We start from the raw sequence: 22,714 nt of genomic DNA on the forward strand, positions 1-22,714 counted from the left end.
ACATATTAAGGTCAGAATTTGGTATTAATTTTGAGAGTAAATCAAAGTAACACCTAATGCTTACGATGTCGGGATAGTATAACGAGGATTTTCCCTGGTTTTCCCTCGTGATTTACTATGAAATCTCTAACGCGACAATTTTACTGTCACCGTTGCATGTGGTTGTCTTTTTAAAGACAGATCACATGCTATGATTTTTTTTGTGATGGATATTCTTGAGTTGGGGTTGATTTCATGTAATCGAATGAACTATCTTTCAGTAAAGTCGTCCCAGGAACGCAACTCATAAATATTGGCAATATCATCTTAAAGTCTTCTACTTTAAAATGTATTATATATGTCTGAATGACCGATATAAATGAGTCAGATTAAATAAATTATTAGAAGAATTTTTTACTAAGCAACAACATTTTTGTTTACTATTAATATTTTTTTGTATTTTGACAACGGCATCCGATTTAGACGTCGAAACATTAATAAAATCAGTTTTTTAGTAAAATTGTGGCTTATTTCCCATTAAAAATAGTTAATTGCAAAAATGCCACAAGAAAATAGATTCAGAACAACGATATAAATATAACACATTATAGTAGAAAATATCCATGGTTACAAAATTATTTTTCGTTTTTTGAACGTCCGCAATGAACTTACCGTGTACCGGTCAAGGTAGGAGGGTCTCTGGGGGGTATGGATTAAGCTCAAAGTACATTCCAATGGGGGGGTGTAACCCCCAAAACCCTTCCTGGTTACGCCACTGGTACCGGTAGCTTTCTTTATAGCCTATTAGAGTGTTTTATGTTTTTGCGATTTCCTGAATACTAGGATTTTTAACTTTTTACGTGTATGTAAAATATCTCTGGATCCTTAGATGATAGAAGGTCCAAATTTTTACAGTAGTTCTAAAAAGATAATATCAAGTCCGGCGTAAAGTTTTATTAAAAAATGTACAAAAACAAGTAAAATGAAAAATAAAATCTAAACTTTTTTGGATTTTTTTGTAAGAGTATTTAAAGAAAATTAAAATGAATGTTTCTTTCATTCTAACTTTACAAAAATCTACGCGGGACTAAACAATACATCTAGTTTCAAAATAAAAAAATAGGTCTATTTTTTCCAGACTACCGTGCTTTGGTTACAGAGCTATGTGACACAATGTGACAGCACTTCGAACTTCGGGTGCCCTTAATATCGCGCTTTTACAATCATACTACCGTTAGCCTGCTGAAGTTGTCTGAAGAATATCAGAAATGGGGACAATACTAAAAAACCATTGGAACAGACCATGAAACCATGAAATGAAATAGTGATTGTTGATGAACACAAAAATGTGGTGTTGTGGTATAAATTGCTTAAAACAATATATTGAAGCTAAGAAAATATTTTAAAAAACTCTGTAGATTATTTTTATTCAAAATTTAGAAAACAATGTATTTTAATTCACTTCAGAAATAAAACCTTTTTATTATTTACTGCTCTACCCAATGGAACGTCTAGTGAACTCGTTCAGTTCGTATCATCGGTGATAGAGTATCATTGCACCGACAAATTGAGTTCAATCATATAATATCGATGTGGGCGGGTGGAAAAAGGTTGAATGATTGTTTTTCTTTCTCTCATCCAGACATTGTAGTCATAAAATTGTGTTGTTTAATGGGCAAAGGCGTGTTATCTCTTTTTGTAATAATTGCTAGTCCTTAACCTTGCAAAATGCTATCGACTGCTTTATGTTCATGGGCGTCACGACATTTTATGCATTTGTCTAATTAGGGATCTATTGATTGCATTAGTTTTTTCATTTTGTAATTCATTAGTTTAATGTAAAGTCTGTAGAATTGTATTAATTCTGTAACTTGTTTCTTTAGTCATAAACATCCTATATTTGACTATATTAGCTTCTGTAAATTTTCTAGTAAACTTTCAGGACTGCGAAATATTATACAATGGCGTGATTCACACGTTCACTGTAGTAGAATTATTTCGCGCAGCAGCCGTGCCGATATAGAAACGTTTCAGGAAATTGTAAACATGATAACGTCTGAATACGGCACGGCACCTTAAGAGGAAGAAGGTTCACTCCCTCTATCTATGTGCTTCCTCAGTTGGCAAAGTCCAGTCCCACCTCTGTGATCATTTTCAGATCTCGTCGCTATACTAAACTAAAAGAAAACCTACTGGCAATGTTGCTAATCATTTTTTTATATTGATTTGCCGTTGAAGTTTGTCCATTTATTACATGCTGACTAGTTCGCATACTTGTACTCCTTCACTCCCCGATATTCATGTTAGAGACATTGTATTATTTCGTGCCAGTTTATTAAGGAGATCCTCACCGGTTTTTATTAGTTTCAATTTGGTTAATGAATCCTTTATCGCTAATATTGCCACCTAGCTCTGAATTCGCTGAATTTAGTTGTAAGTATGTCCAAGCATCTCTGATGCAGTTTCATAATCAACGACCTCTGATCAATAGTTTTTAATCTATCAGTGAACTATTTCCATTAGGGTAAGAGATTATTTGTTCCATATAGTATGATCATGTAAATTTTTCATGATTAGACGAATAAGACGGATAATGATGCCGTTCGTGTACTTTTCTGTGCTCTTTTATTAGGCAATGGAACTGACCATGCAGGATTTTTGTATTGTCTTTTTCCACCTTAGTACTGATCCACATTTTACCATAATTTCATATTTTGTCATAATATGATAATATGGTTGATGTGTTGATTCCAATCGCTAGGTTTTACCTAAAATTCTTCTGCAGTTCCAGAATATACCTAATATTTAACTCTATCGCTTATAGGTATTATTAATGTGAGTCTTGTGGTACATAATATTCATTGGCATTTTTTTCGATTAATATTATGTCTTTGCAGATCAGTCTAGATTCCATTCTGAGATCTGCCCGTTCTCTTAACTGATATCAAGTATTTGAAAAACGTTATTTCGAAATCATTTTGAGATCTGATTTATCACTTTATGCCATCAAATGTTACACTGTTTTAGTTATTGATTATTTCAGGTTATTAAGATTTTTCTTGTCCTTCACCTATAAGTCTATTTCCCCATACTCTACACTTTTTAGATTGATAAATTCTACCTATAATTAATTCAGAACATATTAATAATGATAAGTATTCAAGGTAGATATTATTTTAAAAATTAATATGAATATCTATAAATTTAATTTTAGTTTCGTTATACACGAGACGTACAGCAAGGCTTATAATACCTAACAATAACTGTGTAGAAAATGTGAAGGTTATCGGGAAAGGTTCTGTAGCGGACATTACAAATAAGGTAACTTGCTTTCAATGCACAACGTTTTGTCGGCGATTCTCTCTTATCTATATTTTCTAAATCTTATAGAAAATTCCTAGGGGTCATTTATTTTAAATGATTTTACGGCAGTCTGTATGCATATAAGTATAAGGTTGTCGATTATGACCAGTTCTACTGCGTAATTCTTGGTCAGATAATGAGTTTAAGTTATTAATTAATTTCATATACAGTAGGAAAAATTAAAGAATACCCATGAACGAACATATAAAACACGCTGTATTTTCCTGTCGCCGTGTCACACAAAAAATTGGCAAGCGCAAGTACATGTAATAATTATTATTACATGTACTTGCGCTGGGCAATTTTCTTTGTGACACGGTGACAGGAAAATACAGCGTGTTTTATATGTTCGTTCATGGGTATTCTTTCATTTTTCCGACTGTAGATAATAATATATTAAGTACATATTCTAATGGGAATTAAAAAGAGATATACAATTTACTACCTTTAATGGGATTTGGACCATTTCCATAAATATTATTTTCCATGGAATTAAACCACAATTAATTATAATGAGAATTTCATTTTACATTTGTTTTGGTGTTTAGGTTTCCAGTCGGGAATTAACCTGTACATGTTTACAAATTCACTAGAGAAATCACTAGAGTATAGACCAAGCATTTCTATGTCTGATTAATTTGAAGAAATCATTTGACAGAGTAAGACTAAATAAAAGATGTAATCCATCTTTGGTATAATAGGGATATAAAAGCTATTGAAAACATCTACCAAAACAGCAAAATGGAAGTTAAGACTATGTAGATGGTAGATGGACAACTTACAGAACGTATAGACATTTTTTATGCAGGCAGAGGACATACACTGGGAAACCAAGAAGTAAAAATAATCTGCTACGCAGACGACGCAATATTGATAGCTCAAGATGAAGATAGTCTACAAAGATTATCTAGTCCACAGATATAACATAAGAGCAAAAGAATTCAATATAACCAATCCAAGTCATTCAACAATTCAAAAGATTTTAAAAAAATTTGAAAATACTGCAACCGTGATTCATTATTGTACCTTTACAAACAATTGCTAAGGTAATATTGTTAAGGTAAGGTAAGAAATTTAGAAAATCAAAACGAAATCAAATGATTTCGATTTTTTGTGTTTTAATGTAAAATAAAAAAATAATGTAAGGAGAAAGTTTATTTTACCCCCTAAATTTGCACTTTTCGGTTCACCTGGTAGAAACACGTGCACCGCTGATGCCTGCCAGGTCATGGTTTTTAGCCTTGGTGTGCTATGAATTATCATTAGAAAAATTTCTAGCCTTACAGGACGACCGTTAGTCGGAGGGTTCACTAGCTCTTAGACTATATGGTTCCATGAATCGAGTCTGAATCAATGTATGCGTATATATAAGTTTCTGACGTACAAAATACAAAAAGAATGTGTGTGTGTACTTTGTACGCACGTAAGAAGTTATATTTTTTATATGATTTCAACGAAATAAAGATACTTTCAACAGGTTATTTGTATTTTATTTAAAGATTAAACTAATTTTTACTTACTACTTTCCAAAAAATTTTATTAAAACAATAAGAAAAATAAAAAAATTTAGAAAACACACGGGGATTCGAACCGGGGACCTCTCGATCTCCGGTCACGCGTTCTACCACTGAGCTAGACTCCCTTTGATTTGACAGGTTACAACATTTCTCATACATACTGACAAATTTAATCGACCAAGTGAACCAAAAATACTTTATAATAATACTATTAATACTTTAATAATACTATTAATACTTTATAATATATTAATACTTTAATATACTTACTATTATTATAAAATATCTTATTCCCGAGAAAGACAAATCCAAAGACACAAAAATTATAATAAATGTATTTACTAAAAACACTAATAATATATTCGTTTCACGCACCCCTTATTTGCGCTACATAAAGATGTAGCGACTATAATACCATACTGTCGATGTGCGCATGCGCCAGGGAATGTAAAAATTCACCCTCGTTCCTAAAGAAGTATAACTTCAAAAACATCGCTACAATAACTTACATTATTATACTTCCAATTGGATTTCTCCATTGCTTTTCCAAAAAAATATATTGGTTTATTACCCGTAACTTTTTCATTTTTTACCTTAGAAAGTTTGAGGCTATTAGTATCAAATTCACTTAAAACTCTCGAGTTTCAAAATGGGGTGAGTCGGAAAGAGTTGGGAAATGTAGTTTTTGCATGTTAGTTCAAGTTTTAATTATCAATATCTCACTCAATTTTTATCGTACAAAAAATTTTCGTAAGCCAACTTCTTGGAAATTAAAACGTCTACAATTTCATTTATAAGCATTTTTTCGTATCTCTGATGCTAATCTTTCTATTCTGAAGAAAAGGGCATTTTTTACCAAACTACAAAAATTCGTTATTCGCTTTTAACTCCATTTTTGTAAATACTAATCATTCTAAGCCGGCCAAAACCTAATTATTTTAATTAGAGTAGTAATTAGGAGGTTTTTTCCACTCACTTCTATCTCGCTGAAAAAAATAGGGATTGACTTGCTTTCCATCATGAGTCACTCAATTTTTGAGATAAAGACTTTCATTTTATTTTTTAATACAGAACTTTTTAAATACTTTAAATTAGTTTTAATAAGTTTGAAACTACAAAATTTGGCATTTGACGAAGAACAGCTAACCTATAATAAAGTATAGCTCGGTTAGTATTAGTCTTAAAGAAAATTAAAATAAACCATTTGGTTTATTTTTTCAAAAGGTATATTTTTATTAATTAGTTGTTTTGATAAAACGAATAATTTTTGAGTTATATACTGAGCAGAAAACAGTAAAAATATTATTTTTTCGATATAAAACTAATACTTTCGATAGCGATTAAATCGAAAACTAATTATTTTATCAAAAAAATATATAGAACATTTTTTGCTTAGAATTAATCTCTTTACCAATTTTTGCGCTCAAAATATAATAAAAAATTTCTGCCCCCGAGATGGGGTGGCAACACCCCCATGGTAACAGCGCCTTTCGGCATGATATAGATTTTGATCCTTTGACTATCCACTACTTGATTTCAAATTTTCAAAAAAATCGATCCATTCTGTAAAAATTGCGAGGTGAAAACCTTCGGTTCCTGGACTGAATTAGGGAAACAGGAATTCAATAGTTTAGAATTTCCCATTGAGTTTGCTATGATTATAATCCTTTTGACGAATCACCACCAGGTATAATAATTATTTCAAGTACCTGCAGCTGCACGTTTGCATTTCCATGTTTATTTCTTCCGGTAACATAAAATATTCAATATTATATAGTTTCATCATCTAAATTAATTATTGATTTTAGTGGTTTATTTCTAATACTAATACTCATACCTACTCATATAATTCCAGGATTTATTTATTTTTATTTCATTTTGATCAACCGATCTGTCGGACTTTCCTTCCGATATACCTGAAAAGATTGGTCATAAATTATATCACACATTTTGGGGTCAAAAATAGTTCGATTGAACCTAACTTACCTTAGTACAAATGTGCTCATAAAAAAAGTTATAGTTAAAAAATGAAAATCGATTTTTTTTCAATGTAAAAATAAAAATGAAAATCGATGAATAGACATGTATCATTCTTATGGCAGGAGCATCTTAAAACAAAATTATAGTGAAGTTTGTCCACCCCATAAAAATTTTATGGGGGTTTTATTCTCTTAAACCCCCCAAACTTTTGTGTACGTTCCAATTAATTCATTATTGTGGTACCATTGGCTAAACACAACGTTTTTAAACTTTTTTGTCTCTTAGTATTTTTTCGATAATCCAGTTTTTATCGAGATGCCGCTTCTTTTTTAATATATTAACATAAAAATTCTATGGGGGTTTTATTCCTGTAAAGCCCTCCAATGTTTGTGTACGTTCCAATTAAACTATTATTGTGGTACCATTAGTTAAACACAGTGTTTTTAAAACTGTTTTGCCTCTTAGTCTTTTTTTGACAAATCACCTTTTATCGAGAAGTGGCTTCTTTTGCAAAATTTACCTAAAAATGCAAATTATAAATAAATTTTCAGATTATTAACAGGTCTCTACATACAATCGTACTTAACCATATACAAATATGTGGTGGATTCGACAAATATTCAAAATATGTCAAAAACACTGGCTTATCGAAAAAGTACTAAAAGGCAAAAAAGTTTTAAAAACATTATGTTTAACTAATGGTGCCACAATCATAATTTAATTGGAACGTACACAAAAGTTTGGGGGGGTTTAAAGGAACAAAACCCCCATAAAGGACATCGCACACGTCTTATGGAAAATATAATGTCACTCAAATTCAATAAAATTTATACGAATAGATTCGTTTTAAATCAACGGTCAAATCTTATCATTGCGCCAACTCTATATTTTCAATAATAAGAGCAGAAATTGATATAAATAAATCTGAAATCAAATGGATACGTACATAAGTTAGAGAGAAAAAATATTTTAAAACACCCAAATTGTCGGTACTCCATAAATCAGAGGATTAGTTTCACTAATTCGCTTAGGCCCAGCGGGGGGTTTAAGCTCTTTTGAATAGCACCCAGAGCAATAATGATGGTAACTGACACTTTTACTGACTCAAAAAATGTGATTTCGATAAACTTTAATTGCAATTTGCGCCGTAATTAATCATAATTAAGAGTTGGCGCAATGATAAGATTTGACCGTTAATTTAAAACGAATCTATTCGTATCAATTTTATTGAATTTGAGTGACATTATATTTTCCATAAGATGTGTGCGATGTCCTTTGTATGGGGTGCACAAATTTCACTTTAATTTTTTTTTAAGATGTTGCTGCCATAAGAATGCCACATGTCCATTTTCAATAAAAAATCTTTAAGAATTTTCGATATGTTATAGTCAAAGCCCGAATTTCAGGCACTCCTAGGTTTGACTAGGCAATGCTCAGGTCTGACTGACGGTCTTCGTTAAAGCCCGAAATAAATTACAGTTTCGGCCTTTGACTAGTCAAACCTAGGAGAGACTAAACTAGCCAGGCAAAGGTCGAAATTTAATTTTATGATATCGGGGTTTGACTAGTCAAACCCCGATCAGCTATTAAAATGTAGTAATTTGTTAGATTAAGTTTAATAAAACGTCATTTTTTAATTTTAATGTATATTATTTTTATATTGTCGTAATTGAAATAAAAAAAATAGTGTTTATTCTCTCATGTTGAGGCATGTTGGCATTTAGAGTTGCATAATACGTTACACCTTTTACACTTACATAATTTTGAAGAGCATTTCTTATTGCTGTGGCATTTTATAAAGTCTTGTCCTCCAAATTTAGAATATTTTGTACTAATTTTCCTTAGAGACAGTTTAACGTCTGGAACATCTTAGAAATTAAAAAAATTTTCTTTGCATTCTCTTATTTGAGTTCTTGAAAAAAGTGTGTTCATTGTTCCGTATTTCGTACCAACTCTATAATATAAACCGTCAATTGTTTTATTTTGTATGATACCTACCCAAAATATTTCGAGCATCTCCTTTGGCTCTATCAAAGCTGGTGATAGGTATTGTTGCAGTTTTTCCGATCGAAATTGGATGAATTTTTTTTTCACTTAGTTATTTCATAGAATAAGCCTGGGATGAAGACCTTCGCCTTTTCTTTATTTTTTTTAACCTTTTCTGTCTGTGCATAACGCATGCATGTAACTTTTCTTTCAAAATCTTTATAGTATGCACCAAGTGTGCTGTCAGCGCACACAACATGTACCACCTGATTACAAAGTATGCACGTATGTGCGTCAGAGCTCTCTTTTTGGCATATACAACAAATCATATCTAAAGAAGTAATCTGAATTGTTTGACAATTTACTTTCTCTCCTAGAGACGACGGTCCAGGGGCTTCGTTAGTAATATGGTGATCCTTAGTTTTTTTGTCCGATTGCACAGTCTTCTTTCAGAGTTGACGATGACATTCACATTCCATCTGTTTGTGCTAAAATAAAATTCATATACTTAATCAAACCAAATTACGTGTAAATAATAATCAAGCTCAGTTCTCTCAACTCAGACGCATTTTGACAGATTCAGAGTAGCAAACGTACAACACAAAATTTCCTACCTCACAATATTAACAGCTCAAATAAAGGAAAGACGCTTGAAGGTCTTCATGTCCAGGCTAAAGCTATGAAACAATTAAGTGAAAAAAAATTTCCTCCAATTTCGATCGGTAAAACTGTAACAACACCTATCCCCAGCTGTGATAGAGCCAAAGAAGATGCTCGAAATTGTTTGGGTATCATACAAGATCAAACAATTGACGGTTTCTATCGAGGTGGTACTAAATACGGGACAATAAACACAATTTTTTCAAGAACTCAAATAAGAGAACGCAAAGAGAATTTTCTTAATTTTGAAGATGTTCCAGACGTTAAGCTGTCTTAAAGAGAAACTAGTACAAACAATTCTAAATTTGGAGGACAAAGCTTTATAAAATGACATTGTAATAAGAAATGCTCTTCAAAATTATGTAAGTGCAAAAGGTGTAACGTATTATGCAACTCTAAACAATGCCAACATGTGAGAATAAACACTATTTTTTTTATTTTAATTACGACAATATAAAAATAATAAACATTAAAATTAAAAAATGACGTTTTATTAAACCTAATCTAACAAATTACGACATTTTAATAGCTGATCGGGGTTTGACTAGTCAAACCCCGATTTCATAAAATTAAATTTCGACCTTTGCCTGACCAGCTTAGTCTCTCCTAGGTTTGACTAGTCAAAGGCCGAAACTGTAATTTATTTCGGGCTTTGACTAAGACCGTGAGTCAGACCTGAGGATTGCCTAGTCAAACCTAGGAGTGCCTGAAATTCGGGCTTTGACTATAACAGATATATGAAAAAAAATCGATTTTCATTTTGTAACTTCAAAGGGCTGTAACTTTTTTTGTGTGCACTATTGTATATATAGGTAAGTGAGGTTTAATCAACCTATTTTTGACCCCAAAATCTGTGGTATAATTTATGACCAATCTTTTCGGGACACCCTGTATTATATATACACTTATTATAAATTGTTATTATTTATCATTTTTATATTAGAAGTTATGTTCTAAATCAGGTACAACGAACGACGCAGACCAACCGTCCGTCTCTTCTCGCATAATGAAAAGGTGCAAAATTTAGTCGAGGACTTTAGAGGACGAATTTTACAAAGATGAATCACAAACCGGCAGAAACAGTCTGGCCATTGAACGAGTTTGATTGTCGGAAGTTCTGAATGCATTCAAGGTCTAAACGATTTATTGAAGAATACAATGTGGAAACAAAATTCAAACCTTAATATGTACGTGTATAAACTAAATGTTAAATGATAACGTGATAAAGTAATATCCTGACTAATGTTTGAGTAAATCTGAAAGCTGCTTAAATCATAAACCAATCCCCTTTGGAGTCCTTGTGGAAATATAATACATTCTAAATACTTACATTCAAAATAAATATTCATTGTTACTGTTTTCACCTTCTTGCCTTTGTGATTTGTCTAGCTGTCCGTCTAGTCAAGAAAGTTTATCTTGTTTTTGATATTGTTTGATCCAAAATTGTCATTTTGATTTCAAACTTCTTCTAGACCTTGTACTTGTTCATTTCCAGTTTATTATTGGCTATATTACATCTGATCCTCTTGGAAAATAACTAGACTATGTTAGACTTTCAGAGTTTTTTCATTATGTCGTAAAATGTCTTCTTCATTCTTTACATTTATAATAAACAATCACTAGAGCCCTCAAATCTTCTGAGAATTTTTAATTTGTGTTTGTCACAAATATATCTTAGAGCAGGAAAATTTCATTGATAGTCCTGTCGCCAGGGGGGGGGTACAACGGCCTCCTTAATTCAGATGGACTTACCCAAGTTTTTTTTATGTATTTTGACCCGTAGAACACGAATTTTTTGGGTAACAGCTGATCCGGATGTCGATAAGATTGTTATAAACAAAGAACTTGAGGAATGGCATAACAGCGATTTTTCATAAAACAAAACATTTTTTTGTATTTTTTGGGTGATTCTAAACAAAAAATGTTCTTACAAGGTTTTTCGTATGATACATAGTTTTCGAGATAAACGCGGTTGAACTTTCAAAAAATCCAAAAATTGCAATTTTTGAACCCGAATAACTTTTTATTAAAAAAGAAAATAGCAATTCTGCTTACCGTACTTCAAACTTCAAGTCAAATTCTATCGGTTTTGATTATTTGCATTGCTAAAAATTAATTTTTTTATTATTAAACAAAGCTATAAACACATAGTGTCTCCCGTGCCAAATGCATGCGTTTTAATGTACGTAATCTACGTAGAAATTGTCTGTATGCGCGCCTACTCGTTCGATTTTAAATGTGAAATGCATTGAAAACATCATTCAATCACTATGTGTTTATAGCTTTGTTTAACAATAAAAAAATTAATTTTTAGCAATGAAAATAATCAAAACCGATAGAATTTGAATTGAACTTTCAAATGCGGTAAGCAGAATTGCTATTTTATTTTTTAATCAAAAGTTGTTCGGGTTAAAAAATTGCAATTTTTCGATTTTTTGAAAGTTTAACCGCGTTTATGTCAAAAACTATGCATCCTACGAAAAAACTTGTAAAAATATTTTTTGCTTAGAATGACCAAAAGTATACAAAAACATGTTTTGTTTTGCGAAAAATCGCTGATATGTAATTCCTCAAGTTCTTTGTTTATAACAATCTTATCGACATCCGGATCAACTGTTACCCAAAAAATTCGTGTTCTACGGGCCAAAATAAATAAAAAAAAACTTGGGTAAGTCCATCTGAATGAAGGAGGCCGTTGTACCCCCCCTGGCGACAGGACGACAGGACTATGATAGAAACCTCTTATTTAGAAATAATGTTTTTTAGTATTTTTATTTTTAATTTTGATTTTTAAAAATAACAAACCAAACTCTAAGAGACAGAGTAAGAAGTGAGGAAATACGAGTGAGATGTGGTATAGAAGAAATAAACATGTGGACCAAAAGAAGAAAAATAGAATGGAATCAACACATAGAAAGAATGACAGAAAATAGAATAGTACGAATAGCAAGAGACAAATCGCCAAATGGAAGAAGATCATTGGGACGACCGAGGTAAAGTGGTCAGATAATATCAATTGACGCTAAAAACCGAAGTAAAACAGACATTGAGCCTATTTATAAAGTAGAAAGAAGAAGAAGAATTTTTATTTTAATTTCTTCATCAATCAACAATTCATGAATTAATTTATTATGGTAGGGGAGCAAAGTGTGCTAAATGTGCAGTCACTCGAGCGTTATGGGGACCTATTGGGTTGTGAAGAGTAGGTCATAAAACCAAAAAAAGTTAAGTAAAGTTTTCCATTTTAGTGGGGACTTTCCATTTTTAATTTAATTTTATATTTCCAACAATTGTTTTGTTAGATTATAGCGCCTTCTATCCATAATTCGAAAAAATGTCTCGAATAAAAATTACTTATTTTTACGTAAAGAATCCAAATTTGCAATAAAAATGAGGCCTCCCATTTAAAATTTTAAAATAACTCCCCACCCCACCTTCGTGGGTGGTCGTGTTTGGTGCCATTCGATAGATTTTTCAAAAATATTGAATAAGTGTATTTTTCAGTTTTTCAATCTGATGTTCACTTCGCGAAATATCGCGGGATTCGTATTTAAAATTTACCCCCACCCCTCTCCCTGGGAAGTCGTGTTTGGTATCATTCGATAGATTTTTGAAAAATATGGAGCACGTATTTTTTAATTTTTCGATCTGTCATTCATTTCGCGAAATATTCGCTTTTTTCTTGTGAAACTTTGGGACTCACCCATTTCTTTACGCCCCGCTCAAATCGTCAGATTTTTGAAATATACACTGTTTTGCATGTACTTAACTTACCTTATTTAATCTGACGATTTCGACATTTTCTAAGAATAGATTTTTTTTGCCCCCCCCCCCCCCCTTAACGAACTCCCCAGCATTAAGAGCCTATATATTTTCAGGGTACAAGGTTTCTCCCCATGTAATAATCTGACACGCTCGAGTAACTACAAAAATCCCCGCTTGAGCTCCCCTACCATTATGAATATTAACGAGAAGGTAAAAGGTCGATCAAGTTATGCCACATTACTTTGAATTGTCCAATGGACGACGTTGATTACTTGATTAGTTATACCAATAATTGACACATTGAGCTCAATATCCCGAATGTAGGATGCACAAGTTGTATGCTTCTTTTCATGAGCATTTTTCAGTGCGTCACAAATGATAGAAAAAAAGTTAATTCCGTGATAATACACATTTATGACATTTATTCTAACATGACATTTTAGTTAAATCTGACAGTTGTCACATTTTATTTCCAATTTGGCATAAAAACAAATCAATTGTGTTTATTGCATTTATAAAATGGTATTTTCTTTGATTTGTATAGTCTTATAAATTGTACAGATTATATTCGTAGATATATTATACAGGGTGTTAGTAAATAAGTATGAAAAATTTTAAGAGCTAATTCTACATGAAAAATTAATGCCAGTTTGCTCTATGAACATATGTCCGCAAATGCTTAGTTTCGGAGATACGGGGTGTTGAAATTTTTATTTCAAACTGCCTATTTATTTATTGCTCTAAGACTAGTTGAGCTATGAAAATGAAATTTGGTGAGTTTTAGGAGGTGGTTATTACGAATTTTATGACATACAATTAACAATTTTGTATTCATCATTGACGCGCCTACGGGCAATGGTCTGAATTATTTTAAAGAAAAAAATAGTACGCCACTGAGATATTTCGAATTAGAAATTATTTTTAAATTCCACGTCTAATTTATAATAAAAAACCTTTCTTGCCTTTTTTTCATATGATGCACCGTTTTTATGCAGAAAAATAAAACATCTTGGCGCGTATTTTTCATTTTCTTATTACATCATCAAGCACTATCCAATATAATAATACTAAACTAGAACAATAACAGAAAATATTACTAATACTATTTCAACTAGGTGCAAAGCTGCAAGAAATGTTTAAAATGATCTCCTTTACAGGTAACAGAAGAATTTTATATTCATCTTTGGCGCGCGTACGGGTAATGGTCTGAATTTTTTGAAGAAAAAAATAGTACGCCACTGAGATATGTCAAACTAAAAATCATTTTTGAATTCCCCGTTCAATTGACGACAAAAAATATTTCTTGCCTTTTTTTCATATGCGGCGCCGTTTTTATGCAAAAAAATTAAACATCTTAACGTTTACAAAGTATTTGAACTAAGTTTCTCTACCTCAAATACTTGGTAAGCGTTAAAATGTTTTATTTTTTTGTATAAAAACGGCGCCTCGTATGAAAAAAAGTAAAGAAAGATTTTTTGTCGTAAATTGAACGAGGAATTCAAAAATGATTTTTAGTTTGGCATATCTCAGTGGCGTACTATTTTTCTCTTCAAAAAATTCAGACCATTACCCGTACGCGCGCCAATGATGAATATAAAATTCTTCTGTTATCTGTAAAGGAGATCATTTTAAACATTTCTTGCAGCTTTGCACCTAGTTGAAATCTTATTAGTAATATTTTCTGTTATTGTTCTAGTTTAGTATTATTATATTGGATAGTGCTTGATGATGTAATAAGAAAATGAAAAATACGCGCCAAGATGTTTTATTTTTCTGCATAAAAACGGTGCATCATATGAAAAAAAGGCAAGAAATGTTTTTTATCATAAATTAGACGTGGAATTTAAAAATAATTTTTAATTCGAAATATCTCAGTGGAGTACTACTTTTTTCTTTAAAAAAATTCAGACCATTGCCCGTAGGCGCGCTAATGATGAATACAAAATTCTAAATTATATGTCAAAAAATTCGTAATAACTACCTCCTAAAACTCACCAAATTTCATTTTCATAGCTCAACTGGTCTTAGAGCAATAAATAAATTGCCAGTTTGAAATAAAAATTTTAACACCCCGTATCTCCGAAACTAAGCATTTGCGGACATATGTTTATAGAGCAAACTGGTATTAATTTTTCATGTAGAATTAGCCCTTAAAATTTTTCATACTTATTTACTAACACCCTGTATAATTAGTAAATATTTTTTTCGATTATAGCGCCATCTATTGACAACTAGAATAAATGTTATAAATGTCACCGACGAAATGTAATCACCGTCGCTATAATAACCACAATAATTATGATGCATAAGAATAACTATGATTTTTTCATAAAAAGACACTATACCTATCTAATGTACTTTACAGAATTGAAATTGGACTATTTAAGCGGCCTCAGGAATATTTTAAAATTATAAACAATTTTTTGGTTTATAAACAAATAGAATACCTCAGGAAATATTAAACTAAATTAAATTGTGAAAACGGTTTCGAAAGACAGCGGCAGGACGCTTCTTTTAAAAGAAAAAAAGTTTAATTACGACGAGTGGTTCCGGAGATACAACCGGTCAAAGTTGACCGGAATTTACGGCAAAGATATAAACAATAGGATCATAATTTTTAAACCATCACCTTTTTATTTTTGTCCTATTTCTCCACACCAATTTTCATATCTTTAAAATCCTCATAACATATATTATTATAATAAAAACTATCGATAATACGTGTGAAAATTGCCAAAAATAGCAAAATTCCAATCAAAAATTAGGTTGGAGAAAATGTAACCCTCTAAGTTCAAAATCGGTATACGTTAAAAGAATGCATTTTCTCGGCTTTCCATGGAGCAATTTCCTTCATTCTTTTTTTGTTCCCAAGTAACTCGAGTAGAGCCATCGAACTAACGCATTATTAAATGTCAAACTTGCTTTTGTTTTGTTATAATAAATTAATTTATTTATTAGAACAGAAAATTACATATTTTTTCCAGTTGTAGGCTTTTTTTAGATAAACTTACTACAAGTATACCTTTTAAAGTTAAAAACATAAATATTCTCATTTGAAAGCTGTATAATTATTTAAACAATTTTTATTTAAACAAATTAAAGTAGTGTGTTACAATAAATAAATTAATTTATTATAACAAAACAAAAGCAAGTTTGACATTTAATAATGCGTTAGTTCGATGGCTCTACTCGAGTTACTTGGGAACAAAAAAAGAATGAAGGAAATTGCTCCATGGGAAGCCGAGAAAATGCATTTTTTTAACGTATACCGATTTTGAACTTAGAGGGTTACATTTTCTCCAACCTAATTTTTGATTGGAATTTTGCTATTTTTGGCAATTTTCACACGTATTATCGATAGTTTTTATTATAATAATATATGTTATGGGGATTTTAAAGATATGAAAATTGGTGTGGAAAAAGAGGACAATAATAAAAAGGTGATGGTTTGAAAATTATGATCTTATTATTTATATCTTTGCCGTAAATTTCGGTCAAGTTTGACCGGTTGTATCTCAGGAACCACTCGTCATAATTAAACTTTTTTTCTTTTAAAAGAAGCGTCCTGCCGCTGTCTTTCGAATAACGTTTTTACAATTTAATTTAGTTTAATATTTCCCGAGATATTCTATTTGTTTATAAGTCAAAAAATTGTTTATAATTTTAAAATATTCCTGAGGCCGCTTAAATAGTCCAATTTCAATTCTGTAAAGTATATTAGATAGGTATAGTGTCTTTTTATGAAAAAATCGTAGTTATTCTTATGCATCATAATTATTGTCGTTATTATAGCGACCGTAAATTTTTAATTAACATTTCAATTGTTGCTAAACTGTTCCTTCAATTTCCATCGGCTTCTGGAATTATAATATATACGGAAAGGGCTTTTACGTTACCAAGTTATTTAATTATTGATTAACAACTACTTATCTAAAAGTTTAGTTGGAAATTAAAGATTTTGTTGGAAAAACCCGCTTTTTCCGGGGAAAGTTTTCGTCGAAGTAAATCGGAAAAAACACGTCTCTATGCAGAATTTAATTGCAGTGAATTTTTATTTGAGTGTTTTTGGTCTAAAGTTAAAATCTTTGGAGTTATAGAGCAAAAATTGAAAAAAACACGATTTTCGGGCGCCATTTTGTTTATAAAAAAAGTAGCACACTATCTGCGGACTTTGCATATCTATATTATTAATATATACAATCATAAGATTCGATTCCAGCAATAAAATTGCTGGTAAATAACTTTTCCCAAAAATGGCCTATTCTCCGAAATCAGCCCAGACTATCAGACTCGTTTATCAGTTTCACTTCTGTGTAAAGTTCCTAGTTTTTTTTTGTTCATATTTTAAGAATATAGCAGGGTAGAGACTCTTTTCTAGTGCGCAACTAAACCTCACACATTCGGGGTAACAGAAGCGAATTATTAGCGATACTATTTCGATAAAACCTCAAAAATACAATTTGAGTAATGGAACATCATAGTATGGATAATCCGCCCACGGATAATCGGGGTTCGACTGTATATACAAAGATTTATTTTAATGATGATCCATTTTTATAGTTCTCAATAAAGGTATGATAAATTAGGTACACTTAAGTCAATAAAACATATAGGACAGTTTCCTATACACAACTGATTCTCTGGATATTTATCCAAAGGTACAGATGGCATCTGGCATCCGAACACTACTAAAACATTTTCTAGGAAAAACATGTATTTTCATAATTGAACATAGGCGTAACCAGGATAATCCTAAGAGGGGGTTACAACTACCTGAAAGGGGGGGTTACAACTACTGGAAGGTCTCTGAGGGCTATGGTGTTAAGCGTATAGAGCTCAAAGTACATCCCAATGGGGGGGGTTATAACCCCCAAAACCCCCCTGGTTACGCCTATGGAATTGAACAGAATTCAAGTAGAGGGTACTGGTATCCCGTACTTGAAAACCCGATCGGAGTGATTTTTATTTTCGAAATTCTTTATTACGGAAGAAAACTTATTCCGCTGGGTGAGTTGCGGGAATTTAATTGAAATAAATGTAATAAAAATAAATAAACAACGAACGGTAATATTCTATTTATTGTGTGTAAACAAGCAGAGTGTTGTTGACCTACATAATATCGACGCTCGAAGGGTGTGCCTTATGCAGACGCTGGTAGAAAACTAACCGGCTCGAAGCGAACCCCCCACTGTTATGTCAAATGATTTGCGGTTTCTTAGATAAAACAGAGACAGCCATAAATCGACAAACTTTATGGATTTCAAGAATTTTTGACATTAGGAGGCTGGGACATCGTAATCAATTAAGAAGTGTTTCTTTGAAGGAAACATTAATCTTATACAATCTGTTCAACGTTTCGTTTAACATCTGCCCTGTATTTACATGTGAATTTTGTCATTTCGTTTTGCGAAAGGTTATTAAAAAATAAGAATTAAAATTAGCAGAAAATAGTAATTACAGCGTACTGCTATAAACTTATTAGTTACTGACGCTCGAAACACACTATAAGAATTTTGAATGTAACGATGGTTGAAATTTACATAGTGGCTCGAGCAATCACAATGTCATATGGAATCTTTCTCCCTTCACCGAACGTTTCAAGCGGCAAAGGGAGAAAGATTCCATATGATTGCTCGAGCCACTATGTAGAGTTTAACCATCGCACGGTCAAAATTCGAACGCTTGGTTCACACTATAAGAAGTTTGAACGTACGATGGTTAAACTCTACATAGTGGCTGGAGCAATCATATGGAATCTTTCTGCCTTCACCGCTTGAAACGTTCGATAATGGGAGAAAGATTCCATATGATTGCTCGAGTTACTATGTAAATTTCAACCATCGTACGTTCAAAAGTGTGTTTCGAGCGTTATTGTGTGAACCAAGCGTACGGTTTTTAACACAAAAGAACTGTAATCGACTCGCTTTGATTTAAAGAAAACAACATAAAATCAGTCATAAAAATTAAATTAAGTAAGTACTTACCTATTAGAAAAATTGGAAATAAACATTCCAAACAAATTTACATAGGTAATTTCCATAAAACAACAACTACATTTTCTATACATAAATATTTAATTAAATAAACCATAAACCAACAACGAGCACAGTCAAATCTGTTATCTCTATCTCATTTCAACACACCAGTGTGCCACACGTGTAGGTTCAGGCACATCACAAGGATGAATAAATAAACGAGCATTAAAAATAATACGCAAAATTTTCTTGCTACTTATTTTCTTAGTTTATAGATTTGCGCGAAGGTCGTCTAAATTGCGATGTTTATATTTTCGTCTATCAATGTTGGTTGAATGGTTGAATAGTAATTTATGTTTTGCTTATATTTTTATACGTAAATGAGTATTCAAGCTTACATTTTTTAAATAATACAGAAAAAATTTGTGGGGATATTCAAATAATCATTTATGGTAATGTAATTTAGTCAAGACACATTATATTTTTTTACCAACAAAAAAGAGATATTTTAACCAAATAATGTTTCATGTTTCAAATAATAATATGATGTGCAAAATAATTTCCGCTAATGAACTTGCTTTTTTTGTCCTTAAAAGTGGAAAAAAAGTTTAATTTATTTATTGCATTGCTAATAATGTAATATACAAAATCCTTGCTGGTATTATCTACAATAGATTGTTAGGTTAGAATACTCCGAAAATACAATTGGTGATTATCAAAATGGATTCAGACCAAAAAATAGAGCCACTACAGACGATATATTCATATTAAGAAAGAGACAAGAAAAAGCTTATGAATACATTATACGATATGAACTATATACAGTAGACTCCCTCTATAACGAGAACTGAAACGACGGAATAATTACCTCGTTATAAGCGGATCTCGTTATATCAGATAACAATCATATTGAAATGTTTTGATACCTCTTACGTAGTTTATTAGGTGTCGATGATCGACCTGAACAATGAGACTTCCATCGTAAATTGTAAATTTCCTACAACATTAAATATCGGTCGATAGATAAAGAGAAAGAATTTTATGACAGGCGGTGAAGTTAATTACAGTGCTGGCCTCGATAATAACACAGATATTGGGAATTCCTATATACATGTAGTTGGGGAAGGTATTTATTTATAGCCATTACTGCACTGTCAAATAATAATGTCAAGATAATAATGTCAAGGGGGTGCAACTGCACCCCCTCAAATAATGTCAAGACTTAAAAAATTACCCCAGGTGAGTAGGATGAATCCAGAATCTCACACTGATTTATCAGTCTGTCCCACGAATTCGGATTCTGGGGGGGGGGGACAAAACCTTGACTCAGAGACTACTTAAGATGAATATCGCAACGTACAATGCTCGAACGCTACTATTTGATGCCAAGATCACTGAAATGGAGATGTGGAGATGGAGATGGAAAAGATCAGGTGGGACGTAATTGGGCTCTGCGAGGTAAAAAGACATGGTTGAACACCTACAGACACTAAAGTCTGGCCATATAATATATCACGTTGGTGAAGAGAACAAATCAGTGGGAGGTGTAGGTTTCCTCATAAATAAACGGCTTTACAGTAGAATCCAAAGAGAAAACCTAATCGATGGTAATATCCAGGAACCCAATTAGATGTAAGTTAGTAGTGGACGACCATATAATCGAACAGGTAATGGATTGCAGATACTTAGGTGTGGAAATATCTAGCGACAGGTATCTGTGGCAAGAATCAAAACAGCAGGCAATGAAAGCAGCGAGAATATCTGGTTTCCTGAGAGATATAATCTGGCGGAATAAATATATGAGCACCGAAAGCAAAGTCCGCATTTATAAGACATGTGTTAGACCCGTACTGACATACGCAGCTGAGATAAGGGCCGAGACAACAAAGACCAAACAGATAATGAGAACAACAGAGATGAAAACCCTAAGATTCATAAGAGGTATCACACTCAGAGATAGAGTACGAAACGAAGACACATTGAGAGAGCTAGGCGTTCAGGACGTAGTGAGATGGACAAGAGCGCGACGACGCATGTGGAGGGACCACGTAGATCGGATGGACCCTGAACGTATGGCGCATTGGGCGAAAACACAGAAGCCCAACACCAAGCGACCCATAGGAAGACCCAAAAAACGATGGTACGAGAGTTGGAGCTCCGGATCGCAGCAAAGACTGTAACAGAAGAAACAGGACATAGTCCTATTACAAGAAGAAGAAGAAGAAGAAGAAGACAGTAGAATCGTTACAATACATGGTATATCCGCTAGGCTAGAGTAATATACAGCATTCTAAAGCTAAACGACAGATACAACATCAAAATAATACAGGCTTATGCACCAACCACAGACCACAGCGAAGAGGAAATAGACATTTTCTATGACGAAGTAACGAAAGCCCTGAAAGAAAATCACACCCATTTTACAATCCTATGTGGTGATATGAATGCAAAAATTGGCATGAAATCCGATCCGTCAGAATTTGCACTTGGAAACTTCGGCAGCGATGGAAGAAATGAACACGGACAAACTTTATTAAACTATCTCCTTCAGAACAAATTATATGAAATGAATAGCTTCTTTTACAAAAAACATCATAGAAGGTGGACATGGAGAAGCCCGAATGGGAAAACGCAAAATGAAATTGACTATATAATTACAGACAAAAAATTTATAGTTAAAGATGTCACTGTCCTAAACAGCTTCACAACAGGAAGTGATCACAGAATGGTTTGCGCTAGAATAGAAATTAACATCGACAAAGAGAGAACTAAACTAATAAGAAAGAAACAGATGAAAGCATGGTCACAACCAAAAAACTGCGAAACAGAGTTTGCAGATCATATAACTGTACATCTACAAAACAGACCTCCTACAAATGATATAAATCAGCTAAATTAATTAATTACTAATACCATAGCAGAAGCTCAAAGGAAATGTTGTACGGTCAACAAGAGAGGAGAGAACACTGCTAACACCAAACTTAAAATGGAAGAAAGAAGAGAAATGCTAAAAGATAAGAATATAGAACAACAATGCTTAAATAAAATAAACAAAGAGGTCTCTAAAGCTATTAGAAAGGACATAAGGGCATATAAAAATGAGAAAATCTCGCAGGCAATCTCGAAGATATTAAGAAGGAAATTGACGAACGGCAGAAAAGAAATTATCAGACTCAAGGGAAAAAATGGCAAACTAACATCCAATAGAGAGGAAATGCTAGAGATAGTGGAAGACTTCTATAAAACACTATATACAAATAAACTTGACTTAAACCCTACAGAACATTCAGAACAAAAAATTATGAATCAAGGTTCAGAGGATATTCCCGAGATAACAACGGCTGAAATCTATCATGCTTTAAAAAAAATGAAAAATAACAAAGCACCAGGAGAGGATGGAGTAGTGGCAGACGCGCTAAAAATCGGAGGCTCTGCTCTCATCATAGCAATCAAACACTTTTCAATATATGCTTAGAAAACCAAGCCATA

General features: G+C 32.4%; 1 protein-coding gene across 2 annotated transcripts in view; it reads right to left on the reverse strand.

The window, feature by feature from the left end:
- LOC114329703 (tubulin-specific chaperone cofactor E-like protein) overlaps window positions 1-22,714 on the reverse strand; it is a 130,056-nt gene that overhangs the window by 96,744 nt on the left and 10,598 nt on the right. The window contains exon 1 of one of the 2 annotated variants that reach the window (XM_050650578.1): window positions 19,235-19,430. The exons of the other annotated variant lie outside the window; for it this stretch is intronic. The gene's annotated coding sequence lies outside the window, so the exon portion shown is untranslated. Of the gene's footprint in view, window positions 1-19,234; window positions 19,431-22,714 lie in introns of those variants that run through there. 2 annotated transcript variants of the gene reach the window in all.

Source organism: Diabrotica virgifera, chromosome 5 (genome assembly GCF_917563875.1).
Source record: "Diabrotica virgifera virgifera chromosome 5, PGI_DIABVI_V3a".
In the NCBI taxonomy this organism is placed as follows: domain Eukaryota; kingdom Metazoa; phylum Arthropoda; class Insecta; order Coleoptera; family Chrysomelidae; genus Diabrotica; species Diabrotica virgifera.